Source organism: Dipodomys merriami, unplaced genomic scaffold, assembly GCF_024711535.1.
Source record: "Dipodomys merriami isolate MVZ:Mamm:240054 unplaced genomic scaffold, mDipMer1.0.p SCAF_13, whole genome shotgun sequence".
Classification (NCBI taxonomy): domain Eukaryota; kingdom Metazoa; phylum Chordata; class Mammalia; order Rodentia; family Heteromyidae; genus Dipodomys; species Dipodomys merriami.
In genome coordinates this window covers 10,799,651-10,814,629 of record NW_027202604.1, presented here as the reverse complement: position 1 = coordinate 10,814,629, position 14,979 = coordinate 10,799,651, and the positions used below count along the sequence as shown (strand labels likewise).

Genomic DNA, 14,979 nt, shown 5'->3' with positions numbered 1-14,979 from the left:
GGATTGTGGTTTGAGGCCAGCCCAGGCAAAAATGAGTTAGAACCACCCCCACCCCGACCCTCCCTCACACATACACCTCAACAAATAACCAGGTGTTTTGACATAAGTTTGTGATCCCAGCTACAAGGCATAACTAGGAGTATCAAGGTCCAAGTCTGGCTCCATACAAAAAACACAAGACTCACCAGGCCCTGGTGTCTCACACCTATAATCCTAGCTACTACTCACGAGGCTGAGACTTAAGGATCGAGGTTCTAAGTCAGCCAGGGCAGGAAAGTCCGTGAGAATCTTATGTCCAATAAATTGCTCAGAAAAAGCCAGAACTGGCACTGTGGCTCAAGTGGTAGAGGGCTAGCTTTGAGCAAAAGAAGCTCAGGGACAGTGCCCAGGCCAAGAGATTAAGCTCATGCCCAGCAAACACACACACACACACACACACACACACACACACACACACACACACCAAGCACAAGACTCTATCTAAAAAGTAAACAAATTTCCAAAAAACTAAACAAAGTTCCAAAAATAATGAAACTCTGTTCTTCCCAAAGCACAATGGGATTGTAAACATAGCAAAAGCTGTATCAGAGACAAATTTTCCCCCTCTTTCTCTTCTTAGATCTCTGAAAACTCTTTTGTCTTTCATTTTTATTCTGGTTGAACTAATCAAAAGTCACCAAGCAGAAACATAACATTTCTTTGTGCCTTTGGGAAGAGCAGTTCCTATCTTCAAACTCTGTGACTCAAACCCCACCACAATTGTAACTAAGCAAAGACTTGAACGATGAACTCAGAGTTGCCACAACCATCTTAAACCAAAGTCAATGCACTAAAGAAACACTGTCAGCATTATTAATCTAATGCTGATTAAAGAATAAGAAGGGTTAAAATATTTGCCATAGTTTCTTCTAGCATTTTTCAATAATGCTAAATGATGAATCAAACATATTGGAGAATTTGCCTTATATATTAAAAGAAAAGAGAATTAAAATTCAGAAAATGTATTTCCTGAAATGTCTTCATTTTTCTTTCCTTTTTAGTTTTCTTTAAGTAGTTGTATAAAAAAGGGTTTCAATACAACAGGTCAGTTTCTGAGTACGATGCGTCTTGATCAATGTCACCGCTTCCATCCTTCTCCCCTATCTCTCCCAACTGCATCCATCCTTTAAAGTTATCCAGCTCCATTTTCACATATGTACATCTATAATGTCTTCTTTTTGTCTCCCTAGTCTTTATTCAAAAAGCAAGTTTAATTTCACCTCAAATTTCCAGCCAACTGTATTTGATTGGATGAGTCTATTCTAGGTTGGGAGTTACAAATAGTGTTTTCCAGGAAAGTAACAGAACTATGAGTGGGAACTTACCACCATTCTCCTCCATCTCCGACCCTATTTTTTTTCTTTGCCTAATGCAGTATTCTTCCAAGGAATGGCCCATGGGTATGAACTAATTTGCACAGTGGCCTTAGAAGGTACTCTTCTAATTGCTTCAGTTGAAATCCATTTACTTTATAGCCCAATAAAATTCTATGTGCAATGGTAAATAAAACCATGTAGATGTGGCCTTAATATACAGTTCTCTGGGCTCCATTTGCAGCCCATGATAAATTAAGGGAAACAAAAAAAAATGTGCAAAAGGATGCAATTAAGCTGAAATGGTATATTTTTGGTCTCTGATGGTATCTGCTTACATTCAATCCCTACTTGAAAACCAATCTTCATTTAAAAGCAAACTAGAAAAAAATATCTCTGTAATACAGATGAACCTCATTTGGCTAGACGTTGATGTGCAAAGACACCTTTATACATTAAATTGCAGTGTTGACTTCTGTGCTTGAAATTTCATTTTGTCATTTTTAATCACAATGAGCAAATGTCATCCTTAATAATAACCCTCTGCTTCTCTATAATGCCTTTCAACAAAGGACTCGAAAGCACTTTTGCAAATATTAATAAACTGAGATTCACAACAACTCCCTCAGGCATCTGTATTAGAGGCTGAAAGGAAGCCCAAAGTCATGGAGTGACTTTGCTCATCCACAGGAAACTGAACTCAAGGAAGAGGAATAAAAACTATCACTCCAGTTTCAGTCAGAAATGCCTCATTTGAGTTAGCCAGAACCTTAGGGCACAAGAAATGAAGGATTGATCTCTTGCTGAGCTATATGTTTTTTCCCCTACATATTAAATACTACAAGCCTTGTTTTTTGTGGGGGCTAGTCCTAGGGCTTGAACTCGGCGACCTGGTCATTGTCCCTGAGGTTTTATATTCAAGGCTAGTGGCCTACCACTTAAACCACAGCTCCACTTCTAGTGGAGTCTATAAGCATCTCATAGACTTTTCTGCCTGGGCTGGTACTGAACCACAATTTTCAATATCTCATCCTCCTGAGTAGCTAAGGTTACAGGAGTGAGCCATCAACACCTGGATTTCATTGCTTTTTTAAAATATTTTTTAATTGTAAAAATACTGTACAGAGGGGTTTTAGTTACATGAGTAAGGTCATGAGTACATTTCCTATCAAGCATCGTTATCTCCTCCTTTGTTTTTCCCATACCATCCCTTCCCTCCCCACTTCCTCAACTCCCTCCCACACCAAGTTGTAAAGTTCGTTTTCAACATAGTGTCTTGTACATCTCATTGTTATAATGGGTCAACCTATATCCTTATTTCAGCATTTTGTTATTTCCCTTCCCCTCCACAAATTAGACAAATGTATATATAAGATGCAGGACACTGGAATCAAATACAGTGAAAACAGGGCTTATACCATGGGGGAAGAACATACAAAAGAAACAAAAAAATCGCATAGTACATTATAAATATGTTAAAAAAAAAAAAAACAATAGTCTGTAATCCTAGATACTCAAGAGGCTGAGATCTGAGGATCGCGGTTCAAAGCCAGCCCAAGCAGGAAAGTCAGTGAAACTCTTATCTCCAATAAACCACCAGAAAACTGGAAGTGGAGCTGTAGCTCAAATGGTAGAGTGCTAGCCTTGAGCTGAAGAGCTGAGGGACAGCGCTCAGGCCCAGGGTTCAAGCCCCACAACTGACAAAACAGCAACAACAACAAAAACAATAGCAAGAAAGAAAAAACAACTTGTTGGTTTGGGGATTCATTTCGCTTATCATCTTATATGGGCATATGTATATAGCTTTTGACCTTTTCTGCTTGTCCTATAGTCAGTTCTGCAATAGCTTTGGATATCTAACTGGCATCTTAATTGTGATATATTCAAAACCAAACTCATGATGGCTTCTTTAGACCCAGTTTCTCTTTCGGTTTTCCTCTTCAGTTTCTCTTTCAGTAATTAGCAACTACTGTCTCCTCATTGATGGGTCCCAAAACTTGGTCATCTTTGGCTCTTCTTTCCTTTGCACCCTGTGTCAAATTATTTGTGAATCTTTCTAGATCAATTTTTTTTTTTGGCCGTCATGGGGCTTGAACTCTGAGCCTGACGCTGTCCCTCAGCTCTTCAGCTCAAGACTAGCACTCTACCTCTTGAGCCACAGCGCCACTTCCGGTTTTCTGGTGGTTTCTTGGAGATAAGAGTCTCATGGACTCTCCTGCCTGGGCTGGCTTGCACCACAATCCTCAGATCTCAGCTTCCTGAGTAGCTAGGATTACAGGCAGTGAGCCACCGGTGCCCAGCTAGATCAAATTTTAACCAAATCTGGAGACCAAACATTTTACATCTTTTCTTGGTGAACCGGGTCACCTTTCTACTAATCATGAACAATGAAATAACCTCATAATTTTATCTCCCTGCTTCTATCCTTGCCAACTTGTCCATCTTTCCACAAAACAGATGAAAAATTAAAGCAGTTCAAGGACTTCTTTACTTAAAAACCTTCATAGATTTCTCATCTTATTCAGAGTAAAATCCCAGATGCTTGCCACAAGGTACAAGTGCTATAAGGTCTGGCGATTAGTATCTCTCTGATTTTTATCTATTGCCACTTCCTCTTCCTCCTTTAGATTCAGCCCAGATGTTCTTTCACTTTCCTCAAATAAGCCAGACGTGCTACTAACTCCAAGCCTTCAGACTTACTAATGTTTCTGCCTATAGGGTTCTTCTCCAGATATCCAAATGCTCTGTGTCTTCCATGGTTGCAAATCTCTGTTCAAATATCACCTTTATGAAGTACGTTGTATCACCCAAAGCATGTTATATTACACGGCACCTCCATCCACAGCCTCTGAGCTAGCAGCACCTGGCACCAACTTCTAAGTTATTCTTCTCCACATTCTTCCTTCACATCTAAAGATGCCTAGAAATCCTCGTATTGCCTTTCAGAAGGGCAAGTGCTTTCTTTTACCTTTACTTTCTTTCCTCTTTTATTCTCAGGAATCTTGAACCTACCAAGAGAAGGAGGAAGCAGTGGGAAATTCACATCCTTGTAGTTTTTCATAGAGTTCGTAATGGTTAGCAGGGGTAGTTTCACACACCAAGAGCTATGTGGAGATTGAGACTGGGAATTCATGCCTGCAGGCAACTGCTCTACCACTTGAGTTAAGTAGTATGGACTTTCATGTTTCAGGCAAAGAATAAATAAACTAGTCAAAGAACGAGGGTTTCCCTTGATTCTATCATCCTAGTGTATCTTTCTGATAAAATAGAGGATTGATCAGCTCACAGCAATTAAAACATACCTTCACACTGTTTCACTCTTCACAGAATCTCACAGGTTCTCTCTAGGCTACGTTTTTTGTCATCTATTTCTTCTCCAGTGCATCTATTAGAAATACACGATTCTCATTTCACACACACAGAAACTGAGTCAACAAGATTGATGAAGAGAGTCATTCAGTGACTCAGAATACAAAGCCAATAAAGACAGGACTCAAATTACGATCTGCAGTCTCACTTTCTTTCAGCTAGAGCTTTTCATGAACCCTTTCCACAGAGGGATCACGATGACAAAGCAGAGTCGGCCCAGGTGTGGAGACAATAGGCTTAATTTCTTTGGACTTTAAGCATTACCTTTCAAGTTTCCATTCATATCACACATTCTTTTAGAGGAAGATGCTATTTGTTTCCTTATGAAAGTGTTTGAATGAATTCTAAATTGCCTTAGTAAACTTTCTAGATTCTGAGTAAAATGAATCCTCCAAGAAAATTCCTGCTGTCTGACCCGTACTTTCCCTTGCCCTCTCACACTGTTGCATGCCTCCTGGTTGTTCCTATATCCTGGATTTAACCTCCTAGTCTATGCCTTTTATTCTAATGTAATATCTAATATTTAGGGTAGAAGGGAGCTTATCAATAATCCTGTAACCACTATGCAACCCTTTGTGTTCATTTTACCATTGCCAATTGTATCACCATCACTAGTGAGCTTTGCATTCCTACTGTTAAATCGGAAGAAAATGCAGGACTCCAAAGCTTTAGGCATCCTGTGTCAGTTTACACCACTAAGTGGGGATCTGGTCAGCCAGGAAGCACATCTTAGATGTTTTTGACTTTTATGGTGTTTAACAGAAGGGAACCTTATTGCATTGTTGGTGGGAGTATAAACTTGTGCAACCACTTTGGAAAGCAGTATGGAGGTTTCTCAAAAGACTCCACATAGAGCTCCCCTAAGACCAGTAATCCCACTTTTGGGCATTTACCCAAATGATCACAAACAAAACTACCAGCACAACTATGTTTATTGCAGCATTATTTACCATAGCTAAGATATGGAACCAACCCAGATCCCTCAGTAGACTAATGGATCAAGAAAATGTGGCACATAGATACAATGGAATTCTATGTCTCCATCAGAAAGAATGACATTGCTCCATTTGTTAAGAAATGGAAAAACGTGGAAAAAATTATATTAAGTGAAGTAAGTCAGACCCAAAGAAACATAGGTCCCATGGTTTCCCTTATTTGCAAAAACTAGTATATGTCTGAGACAAGCAGAAACAGTCAGATAAGTTGATGTTAAGTGAAATGAACCCCAAGATAAGGATTCAAATGTTTTTTCTTTCTTGTGATTGTTTCTAACATATTTATAAGATATTTCTTTTGCTTTATATATCCCTCTTCCACGGTATAACTCCTGTTTTCACTGTATTTGATGTTGGTATACTCTGTGGAGGGGAAGGGAAAAAACAAATTGTTTAAATAGGGTTACAGGTGGACCCATTGCAACAATGAAATGTACAAGATGTTATGTCAAAAAACAAGCTGGCGATGGGGGAAGGAGTGGGGTGATGGAGGGGTGGTGGGAGATGAGAAGGGGAAACAAAGGAGGAGACAACAATGCTTGATAAGAAATGTACTCATTCCCTTGCTCATGTAATTGTAACCACTCTGTATGGTATTTTCACATTAAAAAAAAAAGAAAAAAAAGAGCATACTGTACTATATTCTTAGAGGTTAGAGGAGAAAATGAGTAGACCCTGAATAGAATCCAGGGAATCTTTTCCTTATTTCTTTATATTTATTTTTCTAAATGCAGTACAGGCAGAACTTCCCACAGCCCCACACGGGGTTGTGTGATGGATGGTGCCCAGTGTTAGCAACTGACAATGGCCCCAGGGCATCATTTGCATACAGCCCTTTCATTTTTCATTGGTTTAAAGTACGCATACAGATGATTTTGCAGCTTTCTCTCTTGGATATGTCATTGGTAATAGTGGTTGTAGTAATATTTATTCCATGATGCAGCAGAGATACTTCTAAACTTTAAGAAATCTACAAGATAATGTAAAGTTCCGATACAATTCCTGAGCATTTCATGAACCCTCAGTGTACCTTTCAAAGTATAGGATTAAATTTGCACTAGAAAGATAGGTGATGTCAGGATGATATAGTAAAAATGAACTACACAACTTGCGGGTGGTGATGGGAGGAAAAGTCAGAGAGAGAGAAAGAAAAAGAGAGACATTGTCCAAAAAGAAATGCACTCATTACTTGACTTACATAACTGTAACTCCTCTGTGTACCATCTTTATAATAACAATAACAAATAAAAAATTAAGAAAAAGATGGCATAATGCTTTCAGAATATCATTCTTTTCCAACATATGTTCATCCATACAAGTCAAACAAACGTCCTTCTATAAAATAAACTCTGCTGCTTAAAGATTTAAGTGGTTTTGTTGTCCCTATTTCTCTGAGACAAGCAACTCCCTTGGTGTTTGGCAGAGATGACATTTTTCTACACTTTCAGTACTAAGCTCCTGCTAAATAGAAAAAATGAGAGCAAACATTACAAGAGAATGACAGGGGTGTTACTTCCCAAACATATATTTCCTAATTTTATCTTCCCAAAAAATCATGTGAGAGAGCAATAGTCTTGCTTCACATGTGAGCCAACTGAGGTACAAAGAGGTTAAATAGTATTTCCTGTCACGTAGCTGATCTGATTCTACAATGTTTTCTTTTTCAGTTAACTAGAAGTCACAAAACTAAATCCCAGTAGACATAACCAGCTTGCTTCTTATTTTTGAAAGTAAAATTGATTGGAACACAGTCATACCTGCTTGTTTATATATGACCTAGGAATTAACTGAATACATCAAAGAGCCAAAATCTAAATATGTGTGGTGTCAGTTCAAGCCATATTAATTCAACTCTACCATTGTCCTATGAAAACAGCCACCGAAAATTTCGAAATGTGCTGCTTTGCTCTATGAAGAAGTTTGATTTAGGCCTGAAGATTATAGTTTTCCAGCCCCTTCCTGGCATGATGTTATATCCCCTAAAGTGAAATTGTAGAAGTTCATTTACAAATATATAAAGTGTAAGAGGTGTGTGTGTGTGTGTGTGTGTGTGTGTGTGTGTGTGTGTGTGTGTGTGTGTGTGTGTGTGTGTGTGTGTGTGTGTGTGTGTGTATTGTGGCACTGGAGATTGAACTCAGTTTCTTAGCTTAGCCACACCAATATTCTACCATTTGATCAACACCTCTGACACTGTTTTATGTTGGTTATATGGGAAACTGAGAGTCCAAGACTTTCTGCTTTAGCTGAAGTAGAACCACAATCTTTCAAACCTCAGCTCTGTAAGTAGTTAGGGTTATAAGTGTGAGACAGTAGTATTTCTAATTATACTTTTGATGAGTGGTTGAAGGAGTCAAGAAATTAACATTTGTTTATAATTATTTGAACACAATTTTTACTTTATCTTTTTTATTTATTCCTTTTTCCTATGGTATTATTCCTTTTTATTATTTCTTTTTATTTCCTCTTTATTGTTTTTTATTAACAAAAATGCCACAAACATAAACATCTATTTGACTACTTGGTATACAAAGACTTCTTTCAAAATAAGAAATATATATTACTTTTGTAGTTCACCTACAATAATTATTATATATATTATTCATATTATGTATGCATGTGTATATATTATTCATTCAGACCTGGATGCTTATACAGACAAAGATTTGGCCTTGGGAAGTGTCATGATTTAAAGGACAAAGCAAAATACTCTGCAACCCATCACGGCATTACAAAGAGCAAAGGAAAGCCTGAGAGTGTTTTGCTAAATCTCTCAGCCCAGGTAAAACCCCAAAGCTCCATGAATTGGCTTCTGAAATGTGTTCTCTACCCACTTATCTCACCCAGCAATACAGTCTTGATTGACACCACATTTCTCAAGTGAAATGAAAACGGGTGCCAAACCCAGATGCCCAGCCAAAGGAAAGGAGTGCATTTGGCAAGAGAACATGTGTTAGATGTCAGTCATATGGAGTAAGAATTCCAATCACATGAGAAGGCTGGCATTTTTGCAGAAGACTAAGACAGAAGCATGGTCCCAGGATTACAATGTTCCACAAAAGCCTGCCACCGCTCGAGGACCAAAACACAGAGCTATGATTGCGCCTCTACATTATTATGAAAATGAAAATGTACAAGGTGGCTTTGACCAGATTTGAGCTGTGGCAGAATGATAGCGAGATGCTTTGTTCCAAAATACCTATATTTGGTACCTAAGTACAAAGGAAATATTTAATAAAAACTTAAGGAATAGCACTTTATTTCAAGTAAAAAGTCGAAAATACAATAATTTTGTGGAACAGATCATGTGTAGCACTTAATATATTGCAGACACAATTTTTCATGCTCACAAATACTAATTCATGTAATTGCTTAACAATCTCCTCTGTAAAAATAATTATCACTTTCACATACATGGAGACAGAGTCAGAGAATGCCCTTATAGCTTTTCCCAATGCTCAGCTTAAAGTTCAGTGTATGTTCTTTACTGCTTACCCTGTTTGGCCAACCCTTCAAATATAGCTGCCATGGGTGCATTAATTTATCTCATCTGTGAACTTCTGTTTTTCTCATGGACAAGAGGAACATACAAATTCTTACTTCACCTCACAGTTGCAAACATGAAAGGCTGAAAAGAAAATTATGCAACGGTGTTTAGTTACAAAAAGATTCACACCTGTTCTATTGGTTTATCACAACATCAAATATTTCAATAAAAAGTTTACATAGGTTGTTTCATTAATCTCCAGAAAAATCTGACAACATAGATCCTAATATCCAAACTTTACCCATTAAAAGAAAAAGAACTTGAAGATGTGGATCATGAAGGACTGTGTTTAAAGCCATATATCCAGTCAAGAGAAATCCAGGCCTGAAATGGCAAAAGAAGAACTGGGATCACTTAGTTAGTACCTTACTTCTTGTATGAAAAAAAAAGTCTACTGCTAGCAAAGGAGTAAGAAGGTCCAAGCTATTTGAAAAGGGTAGGATTATTCTAGGGTTCTCAAACAAAGCCATTGATCCTGGGTCGAGCCACTCAAAACTCATCTGCAGAAATACCAATTGAGCCAAGCTGGTGCCTCTGGCTCACACTTGTAATCCTAGTTACTCAGGAGGAGAATGATTTAAAGTCAGCCTGTGCAGAAAAATCCACAAGTCCCCATCTCCAAAACAATGAGCAAAAAGCCAGCCTGGATCCAGGCTCCGATGGCTTACACCTATAATCATTGCTACTCACTCAGGAGGCTGAGATCTGAGATCACAGTTTAAAGCCAGCCTGGGTAAGAAAAGTCCTTGAGATTATTATCTCCAATTCACCACCATAATGCTTGAAATGGAACTGTGGTTCTAGCAGTAGAGCACTAACCTAGAGCAAAAAAGCTCAGGGACAAAGCCATGGCCTTGAGTTCATGTACCAAAAGCCAAAAGCAATACGTGCACACACACACACACACATACACACACATACACACACACACACACACACACACACACACACACAAGAACTGAAAAATAAAAATTCCTAAAGCATTATTTCCTAACATATCTATGAAGGTATTTCCAGAGGGGACTGGCAAGTGAGTTACAGAGACTTGACTATGGTAGGTTCCCGCTCAGATTGTACAGTCAGTACAATCAGGAAGTGTGACTCATGTGGAAGAGCAGCAGCCCAGCAACCATAGAACCATATTCATTGTTCTCATTACAAGACAAAATAATTCTTTTTTTTCTTTTCTTTCTTTTTTTTTTTGTCAGTCATGGAGGCTGAACTCTGGGCCTAGGCACTGTCCCTCAGCTCTTCAGCTCAAGGCTAGCCCCTACCACTTGAGCCATAGTGTCACTTCCAGGTTTTTTCTGCTTATGTGGTGCTGAGGAATCGAACCCAGGGCCTCATGCATGTTAGGCAAGCACTCTACCACTGAGCCACCTTCCCAGCCTGAGACAAAATAATTCTTTATGTCAAGGTGACCAGGGCATCTTGGAGTTTCACAGATGTTGCTTCCAGGTAAGGTGTATACCATCTATTCATTTGCTTCTCCCGTGTTAACCAAATATTTGTATTAATACAGATGCAGTATATCTTAATGAACTGTCAAGTAAAATACAATGCAAATGTACTTGATTTCATAAAATTTGTAGTTGAAAAAGGAAATTGATATATGCAAGTTGTTTCAAACATACAAATATTTTCTGGTAGTTGAACCAACTAGCAGATTTTTAAATTAAAATCAAGGCCGGGCACTGGTGGCTCATGCCTGTAATCCTAGCTACTCAGGAAGCTGAGATCTGAGGATCACGGTTCAAAGCCAGCCCAGGCAAGAAAGTCCATGAGACTCTTATCTCTAATAAACCACTAGAAAACTAGAAGTGGCGCTGTGGCTTAAGCAGTAGAGTGCTTGCCTTGAGCTGAAGAGCTGAAGGACAGTGCCCAGGCCCAGAGTTCAAGCCCCACAACTGACAAAAAAAAAATTAAAATCAGTTAAAATGAAATAAAAATTCTATGTGGTTTCCTCAGACACAGCAGTTATATTTCAGCTGCTGAAGAGACACATGGAGTTTATGACCATATTAAATAAAAATTCCAGGGGATGAAAAGTCTCCCTTCTCCACATGTTCACCTTTTAGCTCCCAGGTAGAACATCTTCTAATTCTTATTATTCTACTTCTTCTTGTACACTCTCAAAAAAATCAAATCTCAAATTAGATTCATTAAGATTCAGTATAGTGCGAACTACATCAGGACTTAATAGGAAAAGGGCAAGTACTGAGGAATGTTTAGCTAAGAGACAAAAGAAAATAGAAGGATATCAAGGGCAAATAAAGGCCGCTGGGTATTGTTTTCCTTGCTAAGAATAAAAATCTTTCAGTTTAAAATGAGACATTAAAAATATGAGGAAAAAACTGGATTTTATGGGGAGCCATATTTGAAGGTGGTAAGTAAATATGCAAGAATAAAATATATTAATACTAATAATAATTGAGAGCAAGACATACTATTAAGAAATGACTGAGAACCATGAAAGCCCAAATCCTCCTGTTCTGAAACTAAAATATACCTTTCCCAGAAGAGTATTCCCAAGGACAATATGGACCTGGACCCAAGAAAAGAGTAAGAATCACAATTGTATGATCAAAGTATTTTATATGTGTTGTATGAAAATGGAGTAATGAAATGTTTAGGAAGGTAGAAGATCTTGTACTCATGTATGGAACTATCACAATGATACATGTTTGGCAAATTAATATATATTAATTTAAAAGGGAGAGAAGAGGAGGAAGAAGAAGAGCCAAGTGCTGATGGCTCATGCTTGTAATCCTAGCTACACAGGCTGCTGAGAGGATAGCAATTTCCAGCAGAGGCTTAAAAGTCTACAAAACACCATCTCCAATTAACTAGTAAAAATGCAGGACTAGAGACATGGTTTAAGTGGTAGAGTTCCAGCTGTGATTTAAAAAGCTGAGCAAGAGCATAAGATCTTAAATTAGAGCCCCAGGACACTGATACAAAGGATGACAGACAGACAGGCAGACAGAAACAGAGAGAGACAGACAGAAAAAGAAAAGAAAGAGAAAGGAAAAAGAAAAAGGAAAGAAAGAAAAGAAAAGAGAAAGCATCAGTTAGGAGATAAGTGCAGAACAATCCCCTGTTATTCCAACAAAAGGCTGAACTCTTCAGCACTTAGACACAGACCTAGAAAGGATGCATAATAAGAATAGTGGAATCTGTGCTTGGGCTTTGACTTAATTTCTCATCCCATTATCTTGGAAGTTCAAATTGGTGCTATTTACTCCATTTCCTCTTTGTTTTTCAACAATACTTCAAAATTACACTTATAATCCCAACTCTAAATCACTATTCTCTTCAATTTACAACTAACAGAATCATTTTCTTTAGAGCTAGGATATTTCTGAAATTTCTAGGGTATTGTTAAAAATAATTTTGAAACCCATTAATGCAACATATGTACAAGACACTTTTCAGAGCTCTCAAAAGTTGACTGAAGAGACTCCAAAGTCTGAAACCAACCCTGGCAACAAGAAGTTGATGTGACAAGTTTGGAATTTTGGCCTGGTTTCACAGAAAGCTTGTTTCTTTTTTAGAAGATCACATTTGTTGGTGCGTTTCTGCTGACAGTGCACAATAGCTATCAAGTCTATTGAATCATCTTTGGGCAAGGAAGGTCTATGGAAATATTCCCAGCTAATTTATATCTATTCAAAGAGAATTGCCAGCTGCATCTCACCTCCAGTGCCAATTCTAGCCACAAACTAACCAGCAGTAAAAATCAGTTCTCCACTTGAGGAGGCAACCTCTTCTTTTGATTTCTCACATAGCCACATTATCTTCTGGGGAAGTGTGGGGTCCAGAGGAAAGATAGCTGCTCCTCCAGGTGATTCTTGTGTGACAGGAGAATTAAATGATGTGGCTAAGAATGACCCACAACTATCCTCTTCATTCCCAGTATAGACCAAAACATTTGAAAAAGCAAGTGCTTTAGTATCCAAATTGGTCACCAAGATGAGAGTCTACTATTAAACAAACCTGGAGGCTTATCAAATACTGGAGTGATTTAAAGCTTCAGCTGGACAAGACACAGACACATGGGTTTGTTTCACATTTGTATTGTTATTTTTTATGAATGTGGCCACAATGCAAACATTACAAGACCCCAAATCACTAAAATATGACTGAATCCAAACATTATAAGAATTTTTACAAAATAAGTCTATCTATATATCTATATATGCATAGTATGTCTTACATATTGATGATATAATTAAATATTCCACTTGAAAAATATTATACTTCATATTCACTGGTAAACCTCTCACATGAATGGAGATTAGCTAGAGATAATGACTGAAGACAAAAATAATCTGAAATTATAGACATTAGAATGAACATTTCAGGTTTTATAACTATAGCTATGGTAAATAATGTTTCAATGAACATGGTTGTGCTGGTAGCTTCATTATAGCCTTGTTTGTGGTCATTTGGGTAAATGTTCAGAAGTGGGATTGCTAGGTCATAGGGGACCTCTATGTCTAGTTTTTTGAGGACCCTCCATACTGCTTTCCAGAGTAGTTGAACAAGTTTACACTCCCACCAACAGTGCAGTAGTGTTCCATTTTGGCCACATCTCTGCCAGCATCTGTTATTACATTTTTTGATAAAGGCCATTCTACTGGGGTAGAGTGGAATCTCAATATTGTTTTGATTTGCAACTATGACACTTGATGAATTGATAAGAGTTCACATGCAGGCATTTTTAAAACTTATTCAAACTATATTGATAAAGGGTGTTCCATTCCAAGTTTAGTTTCAGGATAGTTGTCAAAATTTCACCCCAATCTTGGGAGACCCTGAGTTTCTGGATTTGGTCTCCTCTCCTAAGATAAAATCCTGCAAAACACCTTTGCAGACCTTTGCAGTAGCTAGTAATTGAAGCATGAATATTCTGCTGATTTGAAAGCACCAGGAATTTTTGTTTGGGGAATTGAAAAGAGAAACCACTTGGCTTTTATCATCTGGGCCCTGAAGTAGGGAAAGAGGAACTCCAACCCTGTAGGTAGAGCACGTCATCTTAGAGAAGGGATGTTTTAGGAACACCGGTAACTGAGTGTAAAAAAAATGACTGGCTTTAGACATAGGTAGCATCTCTCCCCAGCCTCATTTACAACCAAGAGAATGGGATGGTGACCTTTTTTTAAATAAGGGTTTTTCTTATTGTGACAATACTGTACAGAGGGGTTACACTTACGTGAGCAAGGTAATGAGTACATTTCCTTCCTATCAAGCATTGTTGCCTCCTCCATTGCTTTTCCCCTATGGGATGGTGACCTTTTCATGATGCTTACCCTTGGCTGTTCCTTCCTTGGCCCACTAGAAGACAAGCAGCTTCTGTTGAACTGTCACATTCTACTGTCAGTTATGGCTCTCACTGGCATGAAGCAGCAGGGGCAATCCAGGCTGCTAGGATGGTATATTTTCTATATTTTGCTCAGGGCAATAGCTAGTTAAGAGCCTCTTTTCTTTCATACTGCATGAGTTCCTGTGTTTCTTGATTGTGTCAAGGAGACATAGAAAAACTTTGACAAAGAGTGACTTTGATCAAGATATATTGTATTCATAAACTGCTTTGTTAAATGGCAACTCTTTTGTACAACTACTGAAAGATAGTAATAAAACTTTTTTAAAGAAAAAAGACACACAAAAAAGAATTGTGATATTTCTGTTATTCTGGCAAGTGGGTTTTAGAGTTAAT

At 38.1% G+C, this 14,979-nt stretch overlaps 1 long non-coding RNA gene across 5 annotated transcripts in view; it reads right to left on the bottom strand.

Moving 5' to 3' along the window:
- LOC138824530 (uncharacterized) overlaps positions 1 to 14,629 on the bottom strand; it is a 265,875-nt gene extending 251,246 nt beyond the window's left edge. For 4 of the 5 annotated variants that reach the window (XR_011371115.1, XR_011371114.1, XR_011371116.1 and 1 more), the window contains exons 1-2: positions 14,476 to 14,566; positions 9,209 to 9,341 (exon numbers count right to left, since the gene is read on the bottom strand). This is a non-coding gene — a long non-coding RNA (uncharacterized lncRNA). The other variant, XR_011371113.1, reaches the window with a different exon arrangement.
- Positions 14,630 to 14,979: the final 350 nt, after the last annotated feature.